Here is a 13,201-nt window from a genome sequence, read left to right as displayed (position 1 = left end):
ACCGGTTACTGAAAGGCTTCCATGTGGATGGGTGGAATGCTAATTTATCATTGCATCCAGAAAATGCAACATTAATTCACTTGTTCTGTACCGTCATTCTAAGATTAAATTTATTTTTCACCTCAAATTTCTACACACAATACCCCGTAACAACAAACTAAAAAAGGTTGGCTTTAAATTCTTTCAAATTTAGCCATCGTCCTGTCCTTATCAGTGCTGCTGGAACCCATCCCAGAGCGCTAACACAATGAGACAGACAACCATTTGCACTCGTGGTCAATTCGTGAATGTTCTTGGGAGGAAGCTGGAATACCGCGAACCACTGCACCACAGTGCTGCTCCAATTTATTAAATGTAAGATGCAAAAATTATAATGTGCGCCAGAATCCAACCTGCTACCTTTGGCAGCAATTACAGTCTCAAGTCTTTTGAGTATGATGCTACAATCTTGGCACACATATTTTTGGGCACTTTCTCCCATTCTTTGATGGGGAGCTTCAGTGCACACCCATTTTCAAATCCCTCTCCAGAGATGGTCAGTCAGGTTCATCATCATCACCCATGGGTTGGAGAAGAGCATGCTAAATGTCCTGTGGTGAATTTGGCTTTCAGGCTAACACATACTCTACAGCTCTTCAGCTTTCAGATGTATTTTATGTTCGATTTGCTATTTTCTCAAATTAGATGTGTTACCATAGCCAGCTTTGCATCGTACAAATGATGGAAATGCAGAGATCACAAGTTGCCACAAGTTTTGACAAGTTGCCACATGTGAGACTGCTTTCAGCTAGCCGCTGTCACAGCTGCCCTGAGTGTTTGTCATGGCAGGACTGTCATTACATGCCCTTGGGCTCATTGTTCCTCTAACCCAGATGTGCTCTGGTATGGAAACTTTGGTATGAATCGGTATTCAGTAGCACTGATGCAATTTAGTCGGCACCCAGCCTGTATTTTGTAGCAGGCTGTGAAAATGCTCTTGAACACTGTAAAGTTGAAGATTTTTAACACTGGAGTCTCTGTGTGGATCGACTTCTTTTTGCAGACAGCCTCAAGTGAAACCTAAAGGAACTGCAGTTGTTATCAATCCCTCATTTTCCAGCTCTGGAGGTTGCCCTTTGGGTTTCACAGCCTGCTCCAGTCCACTAGCATGGGTTCAAAGGAGGTCTATTATGCTCAGTCCAGAGTTAGAAATTTACAGGGCAAAATAACCCTTTAGTTAATCTTATACTGGTGTTATGGTTTAACGGGCAGTTTTACTTAGAAAGCTTCATGACTGAGTGAAGTGACCTGGACGTATCTGCACAGCAGCTTTAAAGAGACTGTGTTAAATTCTTTTACTAATGAAAGGTGTTTCAGTGCTTCCTCTATTACCTCCTTTATCAGATGATACTGGAGCATCCTTTCTAAAGAGAAAAGGAGATAATATCATCACACAGTTTAAAGCCACACACCATCTGACTGTCCACAAACGTAAGTAACTCGACAACTAATGCTAGATAGACTGGTTCTTAAACACACCGTTTCTGCTCTACTTGAGGACTTTACAATAAAAAACGTCTCATTCATACAAGTGCTTTTAAAAAAAATACATCTAAGTGCTTTCTGTCCAACTGGAGGAACGGGAGTAACTCAGGGTTCAGTATCTTGTGCAAGGACACTTCAGTAAAATCTGCTTCTTATGAATTTGTTTCCTAATAGCTGTATTGAAATGATCAAAGTAAAGAGAAGGTTGTAGAGTGACCCGGTATGCATTGCTTTGTCTTGAGGATTCCTGGTAAGCCCTTTCCTCCAGAGATCTGAAGTTTTAATAAAGGCAGTGTTGAAGTACATCAAACAGCAGGGTGAGCAACATCTTTTAATACAGCTGTTTCATGTTGCTTTTGTGATTAACATTTTGCTTTAACCTTGGTTTTACCCCGCCCTGCCCACGTTTATTTAGCCTGCATAACGAGCAGGGTATAGACATGAGGTGATGCGTCTAATATGCTATAATCTTTGGGATGTTGTAGTTTTAACTTCACCTTAACCTTAACTTTAGATTTAGACAGATTTAAGGATACTCATGGAAGGGTCGTTGGATTGTCCTCGTGAATACTTTTCCACTACAACAAGAAGTAGGCCAAATGTCTATGTCAGCTACAAGCATTTATCTCATGCTACAGCCTCACAGTTCATCTCCTGTCTGAAACAAGCCATTTTGGATCTTCTCCCTTTCTTCTGATTGGCTTCTCCTCACAAGCAAAAACTAAACTAACATAACAATAAAGAGGAAATATACTTTGTACTTTTAGTCTTTAGTTATTGAAACTTGCCTGATGAGGCTTTGACAGACGTATTTAGTAATGATTTTCCTAAATTTTGCCTCTGACATGTGTTTTCCATACAGTAATAATTAATAAAGACTAAAACTAAACTAAGACTAAAATCTTAAATGTGCAGGCTCACTCTGGAAGCTAACTGAAACTAAACTGAATTAAAAGTAAAAAGTCAGAATTTAGAATAAAAATAAAAACTAATTAGAAAATGTCAAACTATCATAACTCTGAAACAGCAGATGGGTGTAGCTGTGGCCCCGAGAGGTCAAATAAGCTGCAACTTAAGAAAACAGGCTACAAAAGAACAAAACACAATGTAAAAAGAAAAAAACACAGATGAAGTGTTTCTTTGTGACAATAAGACCAGCTGCACAAGTTACATGCTTACAGTAAAGAGCTAATGGCAAACATGCAACTACAGTATTGCATGAATTGTGATATAAACACACATTACCTGCATCCTTTTCTCCCTCACAACGCTAAAGAATCCTCCAGTTCTTTTAACTGTGTCTCCTTCACGTGTTTTCATTTCTTTTGGTCACGTCTGCACTTTGTGCTTCTGCAGCATTTTTTTATTTGGGATTTCTTAAGTTGCATTGTACCTGACCCCTCAGGGCCACCATAATATTGACATCACACAGACTAAAACATAGAAGAAAAAAAGTGTCTTGAAACACTTTTGGGTTTTTGGCTCATAGTGAAAACTTCTGTACACGCTAACCTAATTATTTGACACTATGGCCACATTTCATATGAACAACTAATAGAATGAAAAAACATTTTTATTTTTTGTTTGTTATATATTTTATGCTACTAGAATGACAGATGTTCTTTTTTACGAACACAAAATGCTGACAATTATAAGACGGCTTGGTGTGTTCAGAGACAAACATAATCAGATTGGTGGGGCCTGACTGATGCAACAGTACAGATCAGCCTCCCACTACCAAAACTACAGGTGGCTGAAAACAGTTTGATAAGGTGCCAAACAGCAGTTGAGACAGCTGTCCTGTGTTTGTGGCTGTTTGGCCTGTGCTCTGTGGGTGGTCATTTCCACCTTCACTGGAGCAAAGCAGGAAGTGAGTCACTGTGATGGCCATCGCCTGTGTCTTTGAATGAACAGTTTTTGGCTCTATCTCTGCCTGCACTTTTTGTTTTGTTCACTCACCTTGCTGTTCCTCCTACTAATACGATCAATTTAAATACTGTACACTACCCTTTAAAAGAGAATCCTTTAAAAAAGCTAAAGTCATGCTTGGCCTGCTACTTTTTGTAGCTGATGCACACAAGAGAGTGAAAATAGATGAGCCTCTTGTTACAGGTGAATGCATAGGTTCTCATACAAAATGATGTATTTTAGTTGAGATTCCTCATAGCACACATAAAGAAAAAGAAATCTGGAAATACCCCGGCTCTAGTTACCCTTTTGGATTTTGTGATTTCTGCCAGCTCAGTGCATTTCTTCCTGTTAAACCCTAACTTCATATTAAAGATCCTTTAATAATACTACCTGCCTTCAGTCCTGCAGCGTCAGCAACTGGGTCCACGCTTGGCTGCTATTTGTCCATTCTTTGGTTTTTCTACAGCAGGCTGCCAGTAAAAATTTAACTTTGCCAAGTGGATCAGTAAGAGAGCAATTAAAATAGTTTTGCTCACAGGGCTTCAGTTTTCTTTAAATTATTTCACAGAGTTGTTGAGCTGTGCGATATACTGCTTAGGGTAGCGCTTAAAATATTACATTTAGAATCACTGAAACATGTGTGTGAAAGCACTTCCCCAAAAACAAATAAAATATGAAATTGGCCACCTAATTTCTTGTTTGTTTTCTGGTGTAACTTGTTTTCTTGAACACAGCTGAGGTCTCCTTCAGTGCTCGCTGGTTTTGTGCACAGAATTCACGAGGGAGCCTGTTATTCCACCATATTCAGTCCAGTGCAAGTGTGCCACAGTCAGACTGTGTGGCATAACAAAGTCATGATGCCTCATTAAATGTCCCCATGGTGCATCCAGTTTCAGTGGGGAACTGTTTCTTTATAAAATCCAAATGAAGTCTATAAGTACAGAAGTGGAAACAAAATAATGACCCAGAACAAAGCAGCTGAGAGAAATCAAAAGCTTTTCTGATGTTCTGCCTACAATCAATATAAAGTTCTGTCTTTATCCTCTACCCACTAGGTTGTCACATTTGGTAATTAAACAGTGTAGTTTTTTTAGAGGTGCTGTGCAAAATCTACTTTACATTTTCCCCCTAAGAGAAGAACAGATGATTCTGTGATTTACAACTGAGGAAAAGAGGAACTTTGATAATTGTCGGTTTGTAAAAGAGGAACAGAAAGTGCCTTCCACCTCCGGGCTAATAATGGTTCAGAAATGATACAACCAGCTAAATAAATAATGAAATGACTGACTGGCTCCATTTGATTAAACTGTTTCTACATTTATGATCAGTTTAACAGCCTTGATTTAATCTGACTCTATGTAATGACAGCCCAAACCTCAAGTAAAAGAAAGAATAAAGATATCTGTTATATTCACAGTGTTTTAAAATGGCATGTGATAGCAATATAACTCCAGACTCAGTTATATTAATGTCTCAACATAAACCAAGCCACTGACCTTCCATCTGGGGTTAGAGTTTGAGCTCAGTGAACGCTCCTTTTTCACCTACTTTTAGAACTCCCATGTGGGAAAGCTCATAACAGAAAAAGGGTTAAATGAATGTGCCCTGTGGCTAAAACAAAAAAACCCAGTCATACCCCTAACCTTAGATAAGTTGAGGTTGACTTGGACACGAGATCTGGCAACTTTGCTTTTATATATAGGAAGTTTACCAAAATACAACCTTACTGTAAAGTGCATTTATAAATCTGTCTGCAGTTATTTAGATTACACTCAGTCTGACGCTGACCACTATTGTCTGGAGACTGGTTGCCTCCCACCAGTCGACCTGTGCAATTAACTTGTCATGGAAAGTAGTTTCCCATTCTCAACCTCTGGGTGACCAATTTATTGCAATCACCGAGCAGCCACCATTTTTTCGTTGTCACACAGAGGTTGGTGCCTTATTTTGAGTCTACTGTGACTGAGCCATGAGTGCCGTAATTGGCTAGTGACCGGTCCAGTACCCAGCCTCTGATCATAGGTTCCAGCCCTCCTTCAACCCATCTTGATAAACAGCTGGAAATGGATTGATGTTTCCACTGCAGCTGAATGGATTGAAATTGATACATTTTCCAAAACTTGTTTGATTCTCTTTCTTTTCCATCTCATTAGAATGAAATTGTTGAGAGAAATGGACAGATAATTTGCTGTGCACATCCATTTCCTGTTATGTTCGCAACGTGAACCAGCAGTATGTCTGCAAATGTCTTTTATTTCAAACTACAAAGGTTATTTTTAAACAGATGTGACAGTACCCTGCAGTCCACCATTCTTTGTGGGCCTCACAAGCCGGATCAATCCAAATATTGATAGTATTGATACCAACCTCAGTATTGGTGTATCAATGGAAGCACGATTGGATCTACGCTTTAGTTTGTTTCTCTCTTCTAAGTTCAGAACGTAGCTGCTGTTCATCAGAAAATAGACACGTCTGTGCAAACACCACTCTTCTCATGCTGGTACTCTTTGCTCCGTCCTCTCCTCCCTGCAGTCACGTGACTCAGCAGCACTGAGCAGAGCCAGGCAGACTGACGTGAGTAAGAAAGAGGAACATGGCGTAGAGTTGCTTTGTGGCTGTAAATGAAAACATTGTAATCAGTGATGTGTGTTTGAAAGAAACTCAGTACTGCACCAACTCATGTAAAGACAAGAAAGGGCACAAAAGAGAAAAACCTTGAACATGAACTGTGAAAAATGTCTGAACACATGATTGTCAAGTCTGTTTTATTTATGTGACACATTTAAGACAGAACTGATGCAAAGTGCTTTTGAGACAGGCACATTTACATTCCAGGTTTCCAAAAAACCCGGAATGTAAATGTACATGAAATACTGAAAGTTTTTTTTTACTGTGTTACCTGGTTACTGTGGAAAGTAAAACTCTCATAAATCATGACACACTGCTCTCCGCTGCATATGCTTCCTTTATAAGTTAAAAGCATCAATATTGGCATTGGTATTGGCAATAACGGCCCTCTATTTACTTGGTATCATATCAATATCACAATTTGCAGTATTGCACAGTAAAGTGCATAAACCTGGCAACTGACCTCATCATTCTCTCACGTCATTTTTTATAGTGCTGGTTTAGTTAATTTTTTAAGGTACTCATTTGTGCACTGCTGTCTTCAGGTCCAGCTACAGGGCATTTTAATCAGGTCTGGGTTTTGACTTGGCCATTGCAACACCTCGATTCTTTTCTTGTAAAGTCTTTATGTTGTAAATTTGCTGCTGTGATTGGAATCATTGTCCTGTTGCACGATCCAAATTTCAGGGCGAACACTTCAAAAGCTTGATCCAGTTGTTTTTTTGCACATATGAGTGGAGTCATCTCTCCACATTGGTAGCGTGCTTTGTTGCCTGTTAAACATACCTTAAAGTAAAAACAGAGGTTGTTAATAACCAGCAAAGAATGGCTGTCATAACAGAGCGTTGCTACATTTGAAGTGTTACCAAGTTTTGTAGAATTCCTATTGTATAGCTTTTTATTTATTTTTCAGCTTAAAATATCACCCGCTTTAACTTAAAGTAGTTGTACGGTGATATTAGTTTTTACCACTAGATAGCAGTAGAAGCTTTGGTCTCTTATTCAACCCCCCAAAATAACAAATACCCTGGATTTTCTGGATTTGATCCACATAGAAGCTTCAACAAATTAAAATAAAATGTTAAAGTTGGCTAGCTACTATTTTAATTTTTCAAGGAAAAGAATGCAGCAGCAGCTATTTACCACCAAAACTCCAGCGACCTCAGTACTGAATGTGTAAACTGCTGCTAGTATAGGACAAAAAAAACCAAAATCCATCTCTGCTAAGCTGCAGCAGGAGTGTCAAACAAAAAGTATGGCTTTGGCACTAAAAAAGAACCTGCGAGGAAAAGAAACCTTCATCAGAGCTACTCATTTAATAACAAATATCATACTTGTTCTGTGGTTTCACCAAAATGTAATTTGCACTGAGGATCATCACTGGAAATCATTGGATCTCAACTAGATTTGATAAAGTTTGGCGCATTTGAATAATTTGGCAGCACATATATGACTATGAAATGGCTTGACGCTAAGTTTCAAGTCAATGTTGAAGAGGCGCTTTTCACAGACGTTTTTCTGGCATGTGACACTGGGAGTTGGACAGGTGTAATGAATAGTTGGCTGAATGGCTGCATTCAACTTAGTTGCTTTAATTTCAGGCTCCTGAAACTGTACATGATGTTTCACTGACACGCTGTGATTAATCACTGGGACATTTGAATAGTTTGGGAGCATGTTGTTAAAACTTATTTTCTATAGTCAGAAATTCATGACTTGTGAAAAAAAAGCCTCTATATTATCTTTCTGTCTTTTATCTCGCCAGTCCTTTTTAAATGGTAAATGGCCTGTATTTGTATAGTTCTTTACTTAGTCCCTATGGACCCCACTACATTCAGTCATCTACCCATTCACACACTGGTGATGGCAAGCTACATCGTAGCCACAGCTGCCCTGGGGTGCACTGACAGAGACGAGGCTGCCGGACACTGGCGCCAACAGGCCCTCTGACCACCACCAGTAGGCAAAGGCAAAGTGTCTTGCCCAAGGACACAACAACCGAGACTGTTGGAGCCAGGGCTCGTACTGGCAACCTTCCGATTACAAGACGAACTGCCAACTCTTGAGCCACGATCGCTCTTTTTTATCAGTAAAAAGAAATATCCTGGTAGTGTGAGTATAGCATCAGTTCATGCAGGCAATAAGATCAAGCTCAACCAGCAATCTTGACAAACTGGCAAATCTCAAATAGGGTACAGTATTTAAAAGCTGCTTCAGCCTGCCCACTATTGCTGCTTATCGGCAAGCTGCATTGCAATCCACCTCCACCCAAACTCCTCCTTTCCATGCTGTTTCTGTTCTATTTGTTGCCATATCTTCTTTTCTGTGCTAGAGGTTATCAAACACTTATCAAACTAAACAGATCACCCGCTGCACAGCAAGGCTGACACAGACAGACAGACACAACTTACACGCCCGCAGCTGTCGTTGGACTTTAGGGAATAAACCAGACCAGCTGGAGACAACCTACACCTGCTGTTTTACTTTTTTATTTGTGAAGCTTTGTATAACTACTCTACAAAGTACAAAAAGTGAGGCTAAGATAAATGTATTATTATTTATCTATGTGCGAAAAGTGCTTTCCATTAAAGCTATTAATGTGTTACACCCATCATTCAACTCAGCAGGAGGAAAGTGCTTTGTCCTAACTTCAAATCAAACATATTTCTTCGCTTTCTTCAACACCTGATGGCTGGATTCAGTTCATTCTTGGCAAAAGCTGTCACTGCTGTCACTGTGTATTCAGATCATTCCGGTTACAGCTTATTTTGTCCATTAGTTTTTCAGTTAGTCCAACAGGAGTTTAATACATTTTGTACTACATGGACCCATCAATACATACTGGTGCCCTCCACTGGTGACCATTCTGACAAAATGGGCATTCAGTTTATTATGGATCATTGTAAGTGACCCTATCCTGCTGGTTAAAAGCTCATTAAAATGCTGCTTTAGAAAGATTTCAAATATAAAAACAAAAAACAATGGAAGTTGCAAAGTGCTGAGAGACGGACTAATGCAACGTTGAAAATTTGTTGATTTGAACAACAACGACAGCAGAATGCATTAACATCCCTCTGTGATACTGCCATAGTGTTGGTTGGTTTGTTTGGCCTCTGAGTGGGCACCACTTTCCTTTTTGTCTTGGCTTATGGGTAAAAAGGATCGAAGTATTCAAAAATCTGGCGAAGGCAGGTGCTCACTGAATTACTCTGACAACCTTTTACATGAACAGTCGGTGTGAAACATATGAATACAAGGCTTATAATAACACTAAAATTTGACTTTTTGGTCCTTTATGGTACCTGAATCTTTAAACAATATGTTCCTTACCTAAATCTTTGAAAATCTTTAGAAAGCATGTGATGGGGGACATTCATTGTGCTCACTGGATGACATTCATTGTGCTACTGTAATAAAATGAGTCATAAGCGCGAGTTCATTCATCTGTAACAAGGTCTGTAGGCACTGTGCTTGACAGTTACTTCATTATCACAACCACAGGTGGCTGTGTTGAACCGATGGACTGACAACCGCTTCAACCAAAACACTTTTAATTTATTCATGATCCCTTTTAAATTTTACGTTTTGTTTTTTTTAAAAACTGTACTGGCAGGCTATGTTTTTTTCTCCACTCTTCACTTACCTTCAGAGTGAGGATGGGGTGGAGGCTGACATTTTAGAAAATATCAAAGATGGAAGCTGAAGTCTGGTTTTGTAGAGATTTCTGTTTTTGCTCTGTCAGGTATAAAAGGCAGTTATACACATTTATAAGTGCAGTTATGCACTTTATAATTACAATTATGAGGTTCAGTAACAAAGTGGATTCGTGGGTCTGTGCACACACATATTATGGATGGACAAGCTCGTGCACAGCATGCACCACGGGCAATGGCTGAGCACAAGATCAGTGGAGGCTGGGGTCTATCACACCATGGTCCCAGGTGCTGGCTGTGCAAAGATGCCCCTGAGACAATCCAGCAGGGTGCAGGAAGAGAGAGGCAGGGGATGAGTGGAATGCCATAACCAAGTGGCTCGCATATTATACAGGAACATCTGTGCTGACTAAAGCCTGGAAGTCCCGAGGTCAAAACTGAAAAAAAAGAAAGAAAAAAAAAACGCCAAACATGACCAAACTAAGATCCTGTGGGACTTCCAGATACAGACAGACAAACTAGTGATGGCTAACCAACCAGACATAGTAGGGATGGATGAGCAGAGAAGGAATGCCGTAGTGTATAGCTGTACCACATGATAGCAACATCAGAAAGAAGGTACATAAGATGTGGAGGGGTAAGAAAACAGTGTTCCCTATGCTAATCGAAGGACTGGGGCAGTGACCGCAAACTGGGCGAGTTGCTCCAGCAGATCCCAGGAACGGCATCTGAGATCTCCATCCAAAAGAGTGTAGTCCTAGGAAATATTGTGCAGGACCCTCAAGCTCCCAGGCCTCTGGTAGAGTACCGAAGCTTGAAGGATAAAGACTGCCCACAGGGCAAGTAGGGATGTTTTAACAGTAACATCAGTAAAAGACAGCTACTATGGAAGCTGACAATCCAGATCCTACAGTAGAGTGGAAACAATAGTGAGTAGAATGGAAATAATGAGCCATCCCTGGTAGTCCAATGTAGCCACTGATAATGACAGATGACCAACTACTATTACTACTACTACTACTACTACTACAGCTACAGCTACTGAGCTGAGGATAAAGAGTGTGACCAGGCTGAAGGCAGTCACGCAACAGCTCTCCTGGCTCTTCCATCGGATGAGATGCTTGCAGATGTGAACAGTACTCTATTCACCATCCCTGCTACCAGTATCACTGAAACCAATGTCAAAGCAATCCTAAAGCACTTGACTATAAAATCAAGGATGCTTGTAGAGGAAGCCCCCTGTGGAAAAGAAGGTTAGAAGCCAAAGTCAGGGAAGACCAGAAGGATGTTAGTCAGTTAACTAAGATGCTACTGAGGTAGAAATTAAGAAACAAGGGTTCACGGCTCTGATCACTTGGCTCAAGAGATGTGGAGTGGAATGACCATCAGACATCCTGTATATGGATGACATCAAGCTGTCAGTGTGTCAAAATGCTTGTAAAATGTATGTCATCACAGATCTCAGCGTCATGGTGAGTGATAGCTAAGCTGTACTTGAAGTGAAACCTCAATGTTTGCTGCTTAAAATTAACCAAACAGTGAGCAAAAAGAAAAGCAAGTGAAAGACTGATATCTACAGAGTTTGATGAATTAAAAAAAAAAAAAAAGATTTATGGTCTTTTCTAGTGTGCAGACCTACATGTCATTTCAGGAATGCTTATATGGTTTGTTTTGAATAGCATAAATGAAGTACACTACCCACGATTTTGCTAACTCACCCCCATTTAAAGTTTACAAGTTTGTTGTGTTTTTACTGGTGAGAGTTGCACCACATGGTTTGCAGTGCTAGTTGCCCCCCACTGAAAGAAATGTTCTGTGCTGTACTGTTTTCAACAGTCAGATTGGTCTAACCTTACTGTACTAGTAGTTTACATTTCATTGGATCACTTACAAAGTCGTACTGCCTTTCTACACAACTTAATTAGTTCTGATTGGATCTCATATCTCCAGGACACATTTTTATTCTTTAATGAAAGTATCAGTCCATTTCATCATAGTTTTAGTTTTTGTGCATTAGTTTTTGTTTTTAAAATATAATGATTGTCTTGTTTTTGTCAGGAAAAAAAGGTTGTTGATAAAAACTAAGCAAAAATTATTGGTCAAAGAAATGAACATGGGAATAACTGGTAGGAGGCAGGTTGAAGATATGCAGCAGCTACTGTCAGGGTAAATCATATGAGCATCCTATATGAACAACAAAATCAGCTGTGCCATTAGCCGATGTTGTCTGGCAGTAAGCTCAAAGGTCCTCTCTAAAGATGAACTTTTTTCTTATTAAAATTTCCTCCAAATCACACAAACTCCACTGACTTCATTTAAAAATCAAGCTCTGTGATGTTAACAATATTTTTCATTTCAAAGAAAATGTAACTTTTGGAAACAAGATGGCTCTCAGTCCAGGGAAAGTTCTGCTTCCAGTGAATCGCAGTTGTAAGTTTCAAGTATCCACACCAATTCAGCTCAGAGTGAAGATGAAACATCCAGATAAAGTATCAGGTTTTTGAGCTGAGAGGATTTGAAAGCAGTCTTGCTGAGCAGCAGAGAAAGCCTAACACTTCACATCAGTCTGATCAACCGATGACCCCACTTGCCATTAAAACCATTAAAACTGTGATCAGAGCCAGTTTAACACAAAGCCAGCAGATGTCACTATAATTGTGAAAAAAATGGACACTAACTTAAGGGTGTGGAAAGCACCACACACACACACACACACACACATTACTAAACAGGATCAAAGCTGTTCCTAAATCCTTAAGGTGTATTCCAGATGCGTTAGTCACTCATGTGAGTCAACTTGTATTTGTTCCGTTTACTCCTAAACAGAGTGAGTCACGCCAAAGTTGGCAAAGAAAACACATGCAAGTATTTTAGAACAGGAAATGGATGTACAGAAGGGCAGAAATTATATTTCTTGGACTGTGTGCATCAAGCACTTTCAGCAGCCAAGAGGAAATCATAGTCATTTGTGGAAGTGCTGGGTTTGTGAGGAATGTGTCTGTAAGAAGCACGGACTGCCGTTAATGCAGAGAGCAAAACATCTGAAGTCTGACAAGGCTGAGATGAGAAAATAAAATAGCGTTCTGGTAGAGAATGCCACCAAAAGATTGTTTTCTTCTTCTTGTTCAAGGATGATTTATTGAAATATAGCAAAAGTTCCAGCTTGCATCCAGCTGCTTCAGTTAAACTTTGGTATGAAACTGGGATCAGAATAAATTGCAGTAATGCATTAGCTTTTATCAATGAAGAAAAGGGCTGAATGTAGCTGAAGCATAGCACAAAGTAACAGTGTATCAGTTGTTCAGTCTTTATAATAAGTATTATTCTTAATATTAATTATTAGGCATCGTTATGCACCATCATCAGCTTAGTCTGAAATGAGGTGTTAAAACGTGATTTCCACACAGTTAACAATCTTCTAATATTGTATAAAACACACAGACAATATCCATAAATCCATGCATGAAAACGTATCCACGTGAGCT

This window comes from Perissodus microlepis, chromosome 16 (assembly GCF_051167445.1).
Source record: "Perissodus microlepis isolate ML-2025 ecotype Zambia chromosome 16, ASM5116744v1, whole genome shotgun sequence".
In the NCBI taxonomy this organism is placed as follows: Eukaryota; Metazoa; Chordata; class Actinopteri; order Cichliformes; family Cichlidae; genus Perissodus; species Perissodus microlepis.
This window is presented reverse-complemented; position numbering follows the sequence as displayed.